The sequence below is a fragment of the Lepisosteus platostomus genome, chromosome 5 (assembly GCF_059453375.1).
Source record: "Lepisosteus platostomus isolate fLepPlt1 chromosome 5, fLepPlt1.hap1, whole genome shotgun sequence".
Lineage (NCBI taxonomy): Eukaryota > Metazoa > Chordata > Actinopteri > Semionotiformes > Lepisosteidae > Lepisosteus > Lepisosteus platostomus.
The window spans coordinates 21,076,316-21,092,383 of record NC_142615.1 but is presented as its reverse complement, the minus strand read 5'-3'; the positions used below and the strand labels follow the sequence as shown (position 1 = coordinate 21,092,383).

Below are 16,068 nucleotides of genomic sequence, written 5' to 3'. Positions count from 1 at the left end.
ATCCGCCGTGCTGGCCTGAGGCTCAACCCCCGCAAGTGCGAGCTCCTGCAGCGGGAGGTGACCTTCCTGGGACATATTGTTGGACCGCGAGGGGTGGCTACGGACCCAGGTAAGGTCACCGCAGTGAGGGGCTGGCCGACTCCACGCACCGTCGCGGAGCTCCGCAGCTTTCTGGGGTTGGCCTCGTACTATCGGAGGTTCGTCCGGGACTTTGCCAGCATCGCTGCCCCGCTGCACCGCCTCACCGACAAGGGCCGCCGTTTTGACTGGGACTCGGGCTGTGAGACTGCCTTTGGCCGGTTGCGTGAAGCTCTGGTGGGGGCCCCCATGCTGGCCTACCCCGACCCGCGGTTGCCGTATATTCTCGACACCGACGTGAGTGACTCGGGGGTGGGGGCGGTGTTGGCGCAGGAAGGGCCGGATGGGGAGCGCGTAGTGGCTTACTATAGTCGGGCTCTGACTAGGCCTGAGCGGAACTACTGCGTGACCCGTCGCGAGCTGCTGGCGGTGATGGCGGCGGTCCACCACTTCAGGCCGTACCTGTTCGGGACCCAGTTCCGGTTGAGGACCGACCATGCGTCCCTCACCTGGCTGCTCCACTTTAAGGAGCCAGAGGGACAGATGGCGCGATGGATAGAGATCCTGCAGGAGTACGACTTCACTGTCGTGCACCGTGCGGGGTCTCGCCATCTCAATGCCGACGCTCTCTAGCGGCGCCCCTGCGAGGCCACGGACTGCCACCACTGCGCCCGACGGGAGCAGCGTGAGGAGGATGTCCGCACCGCGGCGGGGGTGAGCGCCGTGGCCACGGCCCGGGAGGGGCCGCTGGGGGTGGGCCTGCCAGACCTGGCGCAGCGTCAGGCAGCTGATCCTGACGTGGGGCCGGTGCTCCGCTGGAGGGCAGCTGGAGTGCGGCCTACGCGAGAGGAGCTCGCCCCGCACCCGAAGTCTGTCAAGGCCCTCTGCGCCCTGTGGGAGGCCTTGGAGGTAAAGGACGGGGTGCTGCGCAAGGGGTGGCGGGTACCCTCCAGTGGCGAGGTACGGTGGCAGCTGGTGGTGCCTCGGTCGCTCCGCGGGGCGGTGCTCCAAACGTCTCCGAGGCCGTTTTTATTGGGGTCTTTGCCACCGGGACGTGCAGCGGTACTGCCGAACGTGTGCGGTGTGCGTGGCGCAGAAGGGTCCCCCGAGCGCTCTCGGGCCCCCCTCCAACAACGCCAGGTGGGGGCTCCTATGGAGCGGGTGGGGGTGGACGTTTTGGGCCCGTTTCCACGCACCGAGGCCGGGAACCGCTACGTCTTGGTGGCCATGGATTATTTAATGAAGTGGCCGGAGGCCAACGCTCTCCCAGACCAGAGTGCCCCCACGGTGGCCGATGCACTGCTGGAGGGGATGTTTGCCAGGCTGGGGGTGCCAGAGGAGTTACACAGTGACCAGGGGCGTAACTTCGAGTCCCAGGTCTTCGCCAGAGTGTGCCAGCGCCTGGGGATCACTAAGACGCGGACCACACCGCTGCATCCCCAGAGCGACGGGTTGGTGGAGCGGTTTAATCGGACTCTCGCCACCCAGCTGGCCACCCTGGTGTCCCGGCACCAACGGGACTGGGACCGCCACCTCCCCCTTGCGCTCTGGGCGTATCGGACCGCGGTCCAGGAATCCACCGGGTGCACCCCGGCTTCGCTCATGCTGGGCCGGAAATGCGAACACCGGTGGACCTGGTCTTCGGACCGCCGCCCGGAGATGGGTCGGCACCACCGGCTGGACCGGACTACGAGTGGGACCTGCGGCAGCGGATACAGCGGGTGCACAGCTTTGCACGGACCCACCTGACACAGGTGGGGGTCCGGCAGAAGCGGTACTACGACCTGCGCTGCAGGGGGCCTGCCTTCCAGCCCGGGGACTCGGTTTGGGTGTACAACCCGCGCCGCCGCAAAGGCCTCAGCCCTAAGCTGGCGCCGTCGTGGGAGGGGCCCGCTGAGGTACTCGGGGTGGTGGGCGAGGTCTGCTACTGTGTCCGGTTGCGAACACGGGGGAGAGTGGTGGTCCTGCACCGAGACCGCCTGGCCCCCTACCGGGCCCGGGAGGAGGAGCCGTGTGGGGAGGCTCCAGAGGAGCAGCCGGGGCCGGAGCCGGCCGATAGTGGGGCGTCCGTGGATCACCAGCCGTCACCGCGGCGCAGCGGCCGCTCACGCAGGGTTCCGCAGCAGTTGGCCGAATACGAGTACAGCCTGAGGGGGGTGTTCGACGTCGGCGAGACGCCAGACGCTTCAGGTGGGGGCAGTGTAACGCCCTCGCCTGGTGGTAAAGAGGAAGCGCCCCTAGGCGCTCGTAGTACCGCTGGGCATGCTGGGAGTGGAAGCCGGGAAGAGTCTGAGGGTCAGCACGATGACCAGCGGCTGACCCTACCTGTGTAAATAATGTCCTAGTAATTCTAGTGCCCTGTGTAGTCCTGTAAAAGTATAGTGTGTTGTTAGGTAATTACCACCCTAAATGTGTGTACATGTTCGTCAGTCTCCTCATGTGTGTGTTGATCCTGTGTTTGGTTTTTGGTGTGGTTGTTAAATAAAGTCAGTGCTTGGTTAATCGCTGGTATGTGTGCCATGTTTGCCTTTGTCAGCATTTGTTTCAAAAATAAGTTCACGATACGTTAAAAACACAAAAAGCACAAACTTCATAACACAACGATACAAAATCAAAACCAAATCATAAAGCCAATTAAGTACCTATCCTTTGAAAACAGAGAACACCTTTATATCTACAAAAAAACCGTGACATTTGTATCTATATTTGAATTACAAAGCAGACCAAGTAGTCGCTGAATTCAAAGTTCAGATCTTGGCCAAAACAAGAAAATCAGACCTGAGCTAAATTCGGAACAAAAGCCTCTGCTTCGCCGTTTACTGAGCTTTTGATCAATGTCTGAGTGAAAAAGCCACTCTCTGGCACATACTGCCCAATGTAGCGTAATATTTCAGGTGATCTAAATCCCAGTTCGACATCAAGTTTCCAACTCGTTTCCTTAGTCTTGTTTACCCACGAACCAGGATTCTACTGTATGAACTTCCAGGGATATTACAAAATGTTTGATGGGGCATTAATCATTTCAGGCGGAAATGGACTCTTTTTTTTTCTCGAGGGATCATATTAAACATTTCATTCATATCAAGAGGAGGATCACCATGAGACACAAAACAAACAGTTTAATTCTGTCTTTTTTAGAAAGTAGCGTTTGTGATACATTAATAATATTTTCGTGGAAATATAGAAGTTGTAAATTTTTTAATGTAAAAAAGAGAAAAACGAAAATATATGGATGACAATATTTCAAAGATGAAGATATTACTTTTGAGAAATTTTCATTTTATGTATCTAGACGCTTTTCAACCTCTGCTTTTAGAACTTTGCTGTGCTTCCTGAATCATTTTCAGTGTTATAAACTTGGTGTGGAGGTAGCGATCACTTTGTAGAGCAGTTGACAGGCTGGAGCTGTTCAGACTACTCTTGTTATTTCTCAAATGCTTCCATCTTTTTTCTTTCACGCTAGGACGCGAGTGTGTACATGTGTTTGGTTTTCATTTCACTGATTCTCATTGAAGATTTGGGAATTAAAGACGAAAGAATCAGTTGCCTTGGAAAGCAGAAGCTTTGGTTCACAACGATCTTGAAGACACGCCCATGTAGTGCAGCGTGTGATATTTGTACTATAAAAGACCAAGTGCTCAAAGTGACGTCTGCGTTTACCGTTTAGACTTTTCATCTCGGGCACACTTTTAGAAAGCAAAGATAGAGCAGTTGTGTTGAATCACACCACAACAGCTGTCAGGAGAGTGGCGCAGCGGAAGCGTGCTGGGCCCATAACCCAGAGGTCGATGGATCGAAACCATCCTCTGCTATACGCACCGTCAGTTTAATGAAGTGAATTAAAACGGGTTTTTTTCTCTCGTGTGTGTGCAAACTTCACACTTACTGTATTCATTAATCTTTACCAATAGCAGATGCCCAAATGTATCTTTGGTTGTTCTGAGATCCTTGATAGTTTCCTCAAATCCTTCAAATGAACATCCATATCAAAGCACAGTGTACGAAGTTAATTTATTATATTTATTACTATATTTATTATACACGTGTAAATTAATTACTTTTTCGCAATAATTAATTTATTATATTTATTACTATATTTATTATACACGTGTAAATTAATTACTGCGAAAATAATTTACTTCGTACACTGTGCAGAGTGCCGTATACTCCTAGTTGCGGCACACACGATACATAATGTAAAAAGCCTCAGGCACTGTGTTAGATGTGTTTTCGACGTTTTATATGCGTTTATTAATGATTATATTTGATTATACGTCGAGGCGACGTATATATACGTATAGCCATATTTTCGCCGTGAATATACGTATATTCGACGAATCAATGCCCACAGCTTGGCATACAAGGGTTTTGCTGAGGGGGTCTTGCCACCTGCCTGAAAAAAAACAGTAAAATGTTTGAGTGCCTATAGAGTTTATATTTTTATTTTCTTGAGAAAAGTTGATACCATTTCCTGGACACCCCGTCCCCCATCAGTGCGCGGTGCCCGGGGAAAAAGCTGTAGGGGGGCTTCTGAAATTCTGAGGGGGGAGTGATATTTCGGTTGAAACGGAGCTGTATGGTGCAGCTACCCAAATGAAATCTCGCAGCTATGCCATTGATTAGTGCTTCATGATAGAAGATAACGACTAGCAATCTGGTATTTGCGATGAAGTTCAGTTTCACATTTTTCGTCACTCTCACAGTTTGTATTGCCTGGAGCGAAAAGTACCATAAGCGTTCATTTTTGCAGCTACATAGACGTTCTGAATCGTTAAGAAAAAAATGTTGTAAAACCAACAGAAAGCACAGACTGCTATAACTAGTCCTAATTATATAACGATTTTAAGTATAATGATAAACTACTGCAAGGAATCGGTCCACCTGAGCAAACAGGATCGTAATGTTGACACTCAATAACGACACTGATATGTGCAGTTCCTGGACGGATAGCCCTCCTGCCCATCAAACAGACTGAGTGACTGTTCGTGTCATTTAGTGTTGTCTGACCATTGACAAAGTACAACTATTTTTTTAGGGCGCAAATTAAGTTAGGTAAATCTTTTTGCCCAAAACTGAAGGGGCGACACTCCTCCCTCCCCCCCGTGATGCCAGGCCTGTCCCCATCCTATTCCATAATGTCATTATATATAATACCATAAAACAGTACGATCCTTACTAACTGCATGCGTTAAAATTGCACATCAGCTCATAGCAGGGGGCACATAGCCGCGATGTATTATCAATGTTAAATTTCAACCATAATATCGACAACATTAATAAACGCATACGTTGAGAAAATATCGAACCCAGCATATTTTCCGGTTATATACCACAATGCATTGCTAGTATTCGTTGGTCACCATTTTGGACACATTTTTCAAACGTAGAAGTATATCCGCAAATATCTCAGCAATCCTCTTTTGACGAGTAAGTATGAACAATAATAATACTATCTGAATACATACAGATCTTTCTTAATATTATTTTGATTAAAATAGTACGTGAATAAGCAAAAAATGGCACATAAAAATAGTGTGAATGGGGAAGATGACACAAAATCGTTTTTGCCGTTTCTGTATTCTTATTCTATGTTGTACTTTCAAACTTTGGGTACTCTTTAATTAGGACAGACTTTATTGCTCAACTGCTATGATGCAAGCCAAATTTTATACATTTATTTCAGCTTTGAGCTTAGTAAACCGTTCATTTTTTAGATTATACTAAAGAAGATATTAATCATCATTTTTTTGGGAAGTAATATTATATAATTTTCTCCTAGCTGCGGTGCTGAAGTCCCACCCTACATCAACAGAAAAAGAAATAAAGGAGCACGCAATGTGTTACTTGAAGAATGCATATGCAAGGCAGGGGGCCAGGAGATCTGGACACTGAAAATAATAGGTTTTTGGTTCTAACTGTGAGGACAATTAGACAGGGTTTGCAAATAGTGGACAAAAATCGTCTTAACTTCCATTGTAATATTTTTTTTCTTGGAAATATAGAAGTTGTACATTTTAAAATGTATATTTGAATCAAAATGTGGTTTTGAGTTAGTGTGTTAATGTAATTAGTTTGTGTTTGTCATTACTATACTGTATATTGCCATGTTACCAGAAATTGTAGCTGAAGTTTAAGACTAGTTGTGCTTTTTATGATTATTGCCCATATGTTGATTGTTGATTGATTGTATACAATGTATAATTTGAAATACATATGTTTCAGGTGTGAATGTGTATTTTCAGAATAAATTTCTAAACCAAATCATTGGCTTGGTTTACTTGTTTCTACACCTATAAAACCTATCTTTGATGTATAATAGACCTCTACCCATATACGTATAATAGACCTCTAAAGTTATCCGTATAATAGACCTCTAAAGTTATCCGGAACTCCAACCATATATGTATAATAGTCCTCTTAAATTATCCGTATAATAGAACTCCAACCATTTATGTATAATGAACGTCTAAACATAGACGTATATTAGAATTTCATTCTAGACGAATTGTAGACCACATTTAGACGTCTAAGGTATGCATTTAATAGACGTATATTATACGTCTTTTGCCCACTTGGAAGCCTGTGTGAGCTCCACACTGCGTGTCCTATACTGCTCTATTTTGTTTAGATTATCTATGTGGTGTACAGATAGAACTCAACTGCATGGTGTTAATTCCGTGTTCAGGACCAGCAGAACCTGAAACAGTAACAGCTGACCTCAACGTGATTTGAACACACAGCCTTCTGATCTGGAGTCAGACGTGCTACCGTTGCGCCACGAAGTCACGGCTCTTTGTACCTTTGAATTCCCCAAAGGAGACAAATCAGCTTCACAAAAAAAAATCTCCTGTGAAGAGCGCAGCTCTTCCAAAGAGAGTCTCTTCTTCCCAGACCACATTTTATTCTTCCTGCGCAGCTCTTGTGCAGATGTTGTTCTCAATTACAGATCCAGGAACACTGATTGTTTTTTCTATTTTTTTAAATTAAGTACCCCATGGTGCAACGGTAGCACGTCTGACTCTAAATCCCCAAGTTCATTTTCAAAGTATATCGGAGTCAACTGATACTGATCACAATCTGCTGCTACTGAACCCGCAGTCTTCACCTTAAAGTTCAATTCCCCAAGCCTTTTGACCTTATATGTCCATCCCTTCTCGTCAAAACTCGTATTTTCACAGGGTACCCTTCAGAAATTGCAGTATAGAATGAAAAAACTCCAGTAGATCTCGGCCGCCGTTGGTGATTTTCCTTTTAAAATAAATGAATCTCTGGAAATTTTACGGAGTGTATCACTTTCACTGAGACCGAGAAGTGTTAAGCTGTACATGCGTCTTTGTGGTTCGGTTTTTAACCAAAACTGTGGTGGTTTGAGCCCTTCCAGGGACGCTATGAGCCTTTTAATGTACACACCCTCCTCACTTCATTTCTCCACGGCTGGTCTTGTACCTCTAACAAATACAGAGCCCGTAGGAGGCAGTAAGCTCGCATATATAGCTCTCTGTGTATATAGTGAAGAAGCAGAGGTTAGTTTCTCATCTGTGCGTTACAGAGCCTTACGCAACTCGTAGTGTACCAACAGCTAAGGTTTGATCCCTGCATGGGCTATTAGTTGAAAAGCCATTGTAAATGACGTATAAGAGATTTATAGATAGATACTTTATTGATCCCGTGAGGGAAATTAATAAAGCTTATCCAGCTGGCTTTTATGTTTCACACTAAATTACGATCTTGAAACCAAAATGAAATTGACATTTGTACTGTATGTTTTTTTTAATTACAAAGCAAACAGAGTATTCCCTTAATTAAAAGATCAGATATTGGCCAAAACAAGACAATCATACGTGGGCTGAGTTCGGAACAGGAGCCTCTGCTTCGTCATTTATTGAGCTTTTGATCAATGTCTGAGTGAAAAAGATTCGCTGTTTTAACTCTTTGATTAAAGTACACAAAAAGCACCTTCCTTCGAGCCGGAATCGAACCAGCGACCTAAGGATTCTCTACTGATTTCACTACAGTCCTCCGCTCTACCAACTGAGCTATCAAAGGGATGTCAAGCAATGCTCCCTGGCACATACTGCCCAATTTATTGAAATGTTCCGGGTGATTTAAATCCCAGTTCGACATCAAGTTTCCAACTCATTTCCTTAGTCTTGTTTACCTTGAATTTAAGCCACGAACCAGGATTCTACTGTATAAACTTCCGGGGATATTACAAAATGTTTGATGGGGCATCAATCATTCCAGGCGGAAATGGACTCCTTTTTTTTCTCGAGGGATCATATTAAACATTTCATTAGTATCGAGAGGAGGATCACCATGAAACACAAAACAAACAGTTTCATTCTGTCTTTTTTAGAAAGTAGCATTTGTGCTACATTAATTATATTTTCGTGGAAATATAGAAGTTGTAAATGTTAAAATTTATATTTGAATCGAAATGTGGTTTTGAGTTAAATATTAGTGGAATCATGTGATAAGTTTGTTTGTCATTACTATATATATTGCCATGTTACTAGAATTTGTAACTGAAGTTTACTAGTTGTGTTTTTATGATGATTAGCCATTTGTTGATTACAATATTGTATATAATGTATAATTTGAACTACATATTTTTCAGGTGTGAATAATTGTATATTTCAAGAATAAATTTCTAAAACAAATCATTGGCTTTATTTACTAGTTTCTACACCTATAAAATATTTATTTGATGTATAATAGACCTTTAACTATATATGTATATTAGTCGTCTAAATTTATCCGTATTATAGAACTCCAACCATTTATGTATAATAAACATATAATCATAGATGTCTAACTGACGTATAACGATATACGTATATTAGAATTTCATTCTAGACCAGTTACGGAGCACATTTACACGTCTAAGGTATGCGTTTAATAGTCGTATATTCTACATCATTTGTCCACTGGGATGTGCCGATTTTAATTTAACAAAGCTAGATACACATTTTCTAATGCAGCCTTCATTACAAGACAGTTTGTTTCTCAAAAGTGTGTTACGTAAAAAAGAGAAAAACGAAAATATATAGATGACAATCTTTCAAAGCTGAAGATTTTACTTTTGAAAAAGACATTTTGTGTATGCAGATGCATTCGCTGGTTTTAGAACTTTGCTGTGCTTCCTGAATCATTTTCAGCGTTATAAAGTGGGTGTAGAGGGAGCGATCTCTTTGTAGAGCAGTTGACAGGCTGGAGATGTTCAGACTACTCTTGATATTTCTCAAATGCTTACATCATTTTTCTTTCACGCTAGGACTCGAGTGTGTACATGGGCTTGGTTTTCGTTTCACTGATTCTCATTGAAGATTTGGGAATTAACGACGAAAGATTCAGTTTGGCAGAAGGTTTGGTTCACAACGATCTTGAAGACACGCCCATGTAAGGCAGCGTGTGATGATTTGTACTATAAAAGACCAAGTGCTCAAAGTGACGTCTGCGTTTACCGTTTCGACTTTTCCATCTCTGGCGCACTTTTAGAAAGCAAAGATAGAGTAGTGGTGTTGAATCAGCCTAAGACATCTGTTAGCAGAGTGGCGCAGTGGAACCGTACTGGGCCCGTAACCCCGAGATCGACTGATTGAAACCATCCTTAGCTATGTACATTTTATGCACGATTGATAAGCACTCCATCAGTTTAATGAAGTACATTAAAACTGATTTTTCTCTCGTGTGTGTGCAAGCTTCACACTTACAGTACTCTTTAATCTTTACATTATAGCAGATGCCCAAATGTATCTTTGGTTGTTCAGAGATCCTTGATAGTTTCCTCAAATCCTTCAAATGAACATCCATATCAAAGCAATTATGTTTAATTTTATTACAATTAAGGTACATATACAAAATATCAACGCACATTTGTATAATGCTCATTTAATAATGATTGTCAAGGATTGTCAAGTTCTCCAACAAATCTGTGTTCTAATTTTTAAATATTTTTGCTAAGGATACAACGGGTGTATAAATGAATTCTCCTGACAGCCAGTTGAAGATAAAATTCCACATGTGAAAATGGTTTTCTTGGACTTTGACAGGTACTTAATTGTTTACTTGTAGTTCCACATGAGTAAAATAGATATTTCCTGCAAATTTCAAGAGGGCTTGCGAAGAAATCCCATCAAGCTTTAGCAGAGATTATGGTTACAGCGGAACAGTCTGAAGCTTGTCCCTTAGTGGGTTTGAACCACCAGCCCTTCATTTAACAGCTGCACAGAGACACACTCCCGTTGCTTTTTGCCATTCACACGTTTGTAGTTAAAGAATTATAAAATACTGACATTTTCCTGCCAGCTGGCAGTATTTCTTCTGCACTGACCATGAATAACCAATAACTTTATTTAATCTTTCGCAGTCTGTAATCCACAGAAAAGGAAGTGAATACTTGTATTAAGCTAAATCAAGCCGACGGAGATGCACTGCCGTTGTTTTTCTCCACTTTTCGTTAAAAGGAGAAAAATCACTGACATTTTCTTGCGGTATTTCTTCTGTCCTGATTAGCAAGACTTATATTTTATCTTTCAGAAGTTGTATGAATTTCTTGAAGTTCAGAAACAACTTGTTCCACAAAGGAAATGAACACTTGGTTCAAAGTAAATCAAGACATATGTATCTCTCGCCGCATGTGCTCTTATCTGTCCATCTCTCTACTTTTCTCTCACTCTGACAGTCTGTGCAGAGTTTCTGAAGGAGATGTAACTCCACTTGGCAAAGAGAAAAATTATCAGAGGCAGAAAAATAAAACATTATTCTCTTCTCAGTCAGATTCACAGCTCAGAGACAATTGGACAGAAGCTCCATACTTCTTTTTATCCGTCAATCCAGAACCAGAGGACGTTCAGACAATCCTGGAAGAGCCTGGACTCAGGTCACATCTCCCCATTTTCTCCTTCCTCACAGCCACTTAGAGACAGAGAAGAGCTCCTGGTTCTCCTCTCTGTGAACTGGGCTCAAGACTCACTGATCTGTCAGCTGTGTTCCAGGTCAGACGTAAGAAGCTTCTATTAACCCTTTCCAGGACCTCCAGCCCTTCAGTATTACTTTCTTTACTGTATGTCAGTCTCCAAACATGTTTTATAAATGTTTTATAACACACGTGAGTGTGGAATTATCTTTTTATGTAATAAACACAAGTAGTGACACTCTGGTCAGTACACTGTATATTGATTATTAGTAGCCGATGGGCCGATGGCCATGTCTACAGTAGTGACCAGTTGACCAGTCTGCAGCAGTGGGACAAATCACACAGAAGAAGACCTGTCTGTGTGTGATTCCACACCAGCCCGGGGAATCACCAGCTCTCATATGTCTCTCACAGGTGTCTCACAGTCTTATAAATTTACAATTAGATGAATTATTGTAACAGTTATACAGTTAATTTAAATAATCAGACTACCTATGGAACTGAGAGTTTCGGTAGCTTCTGAAGAGCGCACTTTTCCAAACTGAAGTCTATAAGAACATTATTCAAGATGCACCATGGCCCAGAATCATGCATCGCGACAAGGATTCACATCAATTGAAAGTACTCCCAAATAAAACATTTGACCGAAAATTAGGCAAGTATTAAAACAATGCCATAACTTCTCAACTTCCAATCTCTTTCCTGGTTCAGGCCATGTCAAATGACATGATCAGTGGAATCATGCTGAGGTTGTGAGTTTAACCCTCACCTGGAGCAGCCTGGTTTTCTGTCTTGACAGGTAAACAGTGTTTTGTGTTATTTGCTAAATGGAGAGAGGTTTCTCTGTTAATTGTGCTCCTCCTGGGAGAGGTCAAGATGAGAAGTTCACGAGGCTGGTGGTAAATATCCTGTCCAGGAATATCGTGGCTGTAGGGGGTCAGATCTATAGATGTAGTAAACACATCAGTGGAGACGGTGTGTCTGCTCTCTGTGAGAGAGCCGGGCGGAAAGAATAATCTGTGGTCTGGGAAGAAGAGACCCTCGTTGGAAGAGCGGCGCTCCTCACAGGAAAGAATGAAAAAAATCTTTTTCAGGGATGCTGATTGTTCTCTTTGGGGGAATTAAAAGCACTGGTGGCCAGTGACCTCGTGGTGCAACGGTAGCGTGTCTAACTCCAAATCAGAAGGTTGTGTGTTCAAACCACGTCGAGGTCAGCTGGTGATTTTGCAGGTGCTACCGGTGCTGAACCTGGAAATTACACCACGCAGTCAGGTTTTATCTGTACACCAAATAGGTAATCTGAACGAAATAAAAGCGCAGTAGAGAACACCCAATCAGGAGCTTATGCAGCGAATCATCTTGAACACGACAAGAGAAAAGGCACACTGCACATCCGCGAAACATCACGTCCGACTTTAGAGACAGTGACATCAGAGAATGGAAGTTTCAGACCTCCTTCTTGTTACAGGTTCAAGCAAACCTGAAAGTTAGGGAGTGTTTGGTCACTTTTGTATGAAAAAGTGTCCGAAGCCTGTAATTATAATTTGCCCTTTTTTAATTGTGGTTGAAATCCACTCCCATGTACCAAGACCTTACAGTACATTCATGTTTACTTCAATGACTAACGCTATTGGACATTAGTTGGTGTTTTTTTTGTAACGATTTGCTATTTCATGAATGAAAGAAAGGAACCCAGACCCAACGTTTGCTTTCAGGTGCGGTTCATTTACATAACGGACATCTTTTTCTGAGGAGCCTGATTTAAATCACACAACCCCGGTAGAAGTCAAATCGACAATCTAATAAACCGAAATCAGACACGTTATCCATTAAACCACTAGCCCGTCACGTAAATGAATTGCACCATGGTGAGTTCAGCGCCGCTACTAGTAATACCCCACCCCTATCTTAAATTTCTAAGTGAGAAACGTGTTTTCTACATTTTTATTAGTTTTTAAAAATCATCACTTTTAAACAGACAAAGCCTTCCCAGTGGGCAAAAGACGTATAATATACGTCTATTAAACGTATAACTTAGACGTCTAAATGTGGTCTACAATTCGTCTAGAATGAAATTCTAATATACGTCTAAAGTTATACGTCAATTATACGTCTATGTTTAGACGTTCATTATACATAAATGGTTGGAGTTCTATTATACGGATAAATTTAGAGGACTATTATACATATATGGTTGGAGTTCCGGATAACTTTAGAGGTCTATTATACGGATAACTTTAGAGGACTATTATACGTATATGGTTAGAAGTCTGTTATACGTATAACTTTAGACGTCTAATATACGTATATGGTTAGAAGTCTGTTATACGTATAACTTTAGACGTCTATTATACGTATATGGTTAGAGGTCTATTATACGTATAACTTTAGACGTCTATTATACGTATATGGTTAGAGGTCTATTATACGGATAACTTTAGACGTCTATTATACGTATATGGTTAGAGGTCTATTATACGGATAACATTAGAGGTCTATTATACATCAAAGATAGATTTTATAGGTGTAGAAACAAGTAAACCAAGCCAATGATTAGGTTTAGAAATTTATTCTGAAAATACACATTCACACCTGAAACATACGTATTTCAAATTATACATTGTATACAATCAATCAACAATCAACATATGGGCAATAATCATAAAAAACACAACTAGTCTTAAACTTCAGCTACAAATTCTGGTAACATGGCAATATACAGTATAGTAATGACAAACACAAAACTAATTACATTAACACACTAACTCAAAACCACATTTTGATTCAAATATACATTTTAAAATGTACAACTTCTATATTTCCAAGAAAAAAAATATTACAATGGAAGTTAAGACGATTTTTGTCCACTATTTGCAAACCCTGTCTAATTGTCCTAACAGTTAGAACCAAAAACCTATTATTTTCAGAGTCCAGATCTCCTGGCCCCCTGCCTTGCATATGCATTCTTCAAGTAACACATTGCGTGCTCCTTTATTTCTTTTTCTGTTGATGTAGGGTGGGACTTCCGCAGCTAGGAGAAAATTATATAATATTACTTCCCAAATAAATGATGATTAATATCTTCTTTAGTATAATCTAAAAAATGAACGGTTTACTAAGCTCAAAGCTGAAATAAATGTATAAAATTTGGCTTGCATCATAGCAGTTGAGCAATTAAGTCTGTCCTAATTACCCAAAGTTTGAAAGTACAACATAGAATAAGAATAAGAGAAACGGCAAAACGATTTTGTGTCATCTTCCCCATTCACACTATTTTATGTGCTTATTCACGTACTATTTTAATCAAAATAATATTAAGAAAGATCTGTATGTATTCAGATAGTATTATTATTGTTCATACTTACTCGTCAAAAGAGGATTGCTGAGATATTTGCAGATATACTTCTACGTTTGAAAAACGTGTCCAAAATGGTGACCAACGAATACTAGCAATGCATTGTGGTATATAACCGGAAAATATGCTGGGTTCGATATTTTCTCAACGTATGCGTTTATTAATGTTGTCGATATTATGGTTGAAATTTAACATTGATAATACATCGCGGCTATGTGCCCCCTGCTATGAGCTGATGTGCAATTTTAACGCATGCAGTTAGTAAGGATCGGTCACTGTTGTATGGTATAATATATAATGACATTATGGAATAGGATGGGGACAGGCCTGGCAACACGGGGGGAGGGGGGAATGTCGCCCCTTCAGTTTTGGGCAAAAAGATTTACCTAACTTAATTTGCGCCCTAAAAAAATAGTTGTACTTTGTCAATGGTCAGACAACACTAAATGACACGAACAGTCACTCAGTCTGTTTGATGGGCAGGAGGGCTATCCGTCCAGGAACTGCACATATCAGTGTCGTTATTGAGTGTCAACATTACGATCCTGTTTGCTCAGGTGGACCGATTCCTTGCAGTAGTTTATCATTATACTTAAAATCGTTATATAACTAGGACTAGTTATAGCAGTCTGTGCTTTCTGTTGGTTTTACAACATTTTTTTATTAACGATTCAGAACGTCCATGTAGCTGCAAAAATGAACGCTTATGGTACTTTTCGCTCCAGGCAATACAAACCGTGAGAGTGACGAAAAATGTGAAACTGAACTTCATCGCAAATACCAGATTGCTAGTCGTTCTATCATGAAGCACTAATCAATGGCATAGCTGCGAGATTTCATTTGGGTAGCTGCACCGTACAGCTCCGTTTCAACCGAAATATCACTCCCCCCTCAGAATTTCAGACGCCCCGGGTACCGCGCACTGATGGGGGACGGGGTGTCCAGGAAATGGTATCAACTTTTGTCAAGAAAATAAAAATAGAAACTCTATAGGCACTCAAACATTTTACTGTTTTTTTTTCAGGCAGGTGGCAAGACCCCCTCAGCAAAACCCTTGTATGCAAAGCTGTGGGCATTGATTCGTCGAATATACGTATATTTACGGCGAAATTACGTCTATACGTATATATACATCGCCTCGACGTATAATCAACGTCGAATTGCAACCGTAAAATCGACGACATGAATAAACGCATATATAACGTCGAAAACACATCTAACACAGTGCCTGAGGCTTTTTACTGTATGTATCGTGTGTGCCGCAACTAGGAGTATACGGCACTCTGCACAGTGCATGAAGTAAATTATTTTGGCAGTAATTAATTTATTATATTTACTATATGTATTATACACGTGTAAATTAATTACTGCCAAAATAATTTACTTCGTAATTTACAGTAAAAAGCCTCAGGGACTGTGTTAGATGTGTTTTCGACGTTATATATGCGTTTATTCATGTCGTCGATTTTACGGTTGCAATTCGACGTTGATTATACGTCTAGGCGACGTATATATACGTATAGACGTAATTTCGCCGTAAATATACGTATATTCGACGAATCAATGCCCACTGGGTTTATGTGTCGCTCTGAATTTCTAATTGATTTAGAATTCCAAGAAAAAAGCGTTTTGTTCCACAACAGCGTGAAATGATTACGTCTTTCACTCTACTCTTGTAGTAAAGCAGATCTTGCTAGGTGAGCATTTGCTCCGGTAA

The 16,068-nt window shown here is 42.0% G+C and overlaps 3 non-coding genes across 3 annotated transcripts; 1 reads left to right on the top strand and 2 right to left on the bottom strand.

Annotated features, from left to right (window-relative positions):
• Positions 1-6,791: 6,791 nt before the first annotated feature.
• On the bottom strand, positions 6,792-6,863 carry trnaw-cca (transfer RNA tryptophan (anticodon CCA)). The gene has a single exon. It is a non-coding gene; the product is annotated as a tRNA-Trp (tRNA).
• A 1,173-nt stretch (positions 6,864-8,036) lies between these two features.
• On the bottom strand, positions 8,037-8,124 carry trnay-gua (transfer RNA tyrosine (anticodon GUA)). The gene is given in 2 exon segments: positions 8,037-8,072; positions 8,088-8,124. It is a non-coding gene; the product is annotated as a tRNA-Tyr (tRNA).
• Positions 8,125-12,138: 4,014 nt separating this feature from the next.
• On the top strand, positions 12,139-12,210 carry trnaw-cca (transfer RNA tryptophan (anticodon CCA)). Its single transcript has one exon. It is a non-coding gene; the product is annotated as a tRNA-Trp (tRNA).
• Positions 12,211-16,068: the final 3,858 nt, after the last annotated feature.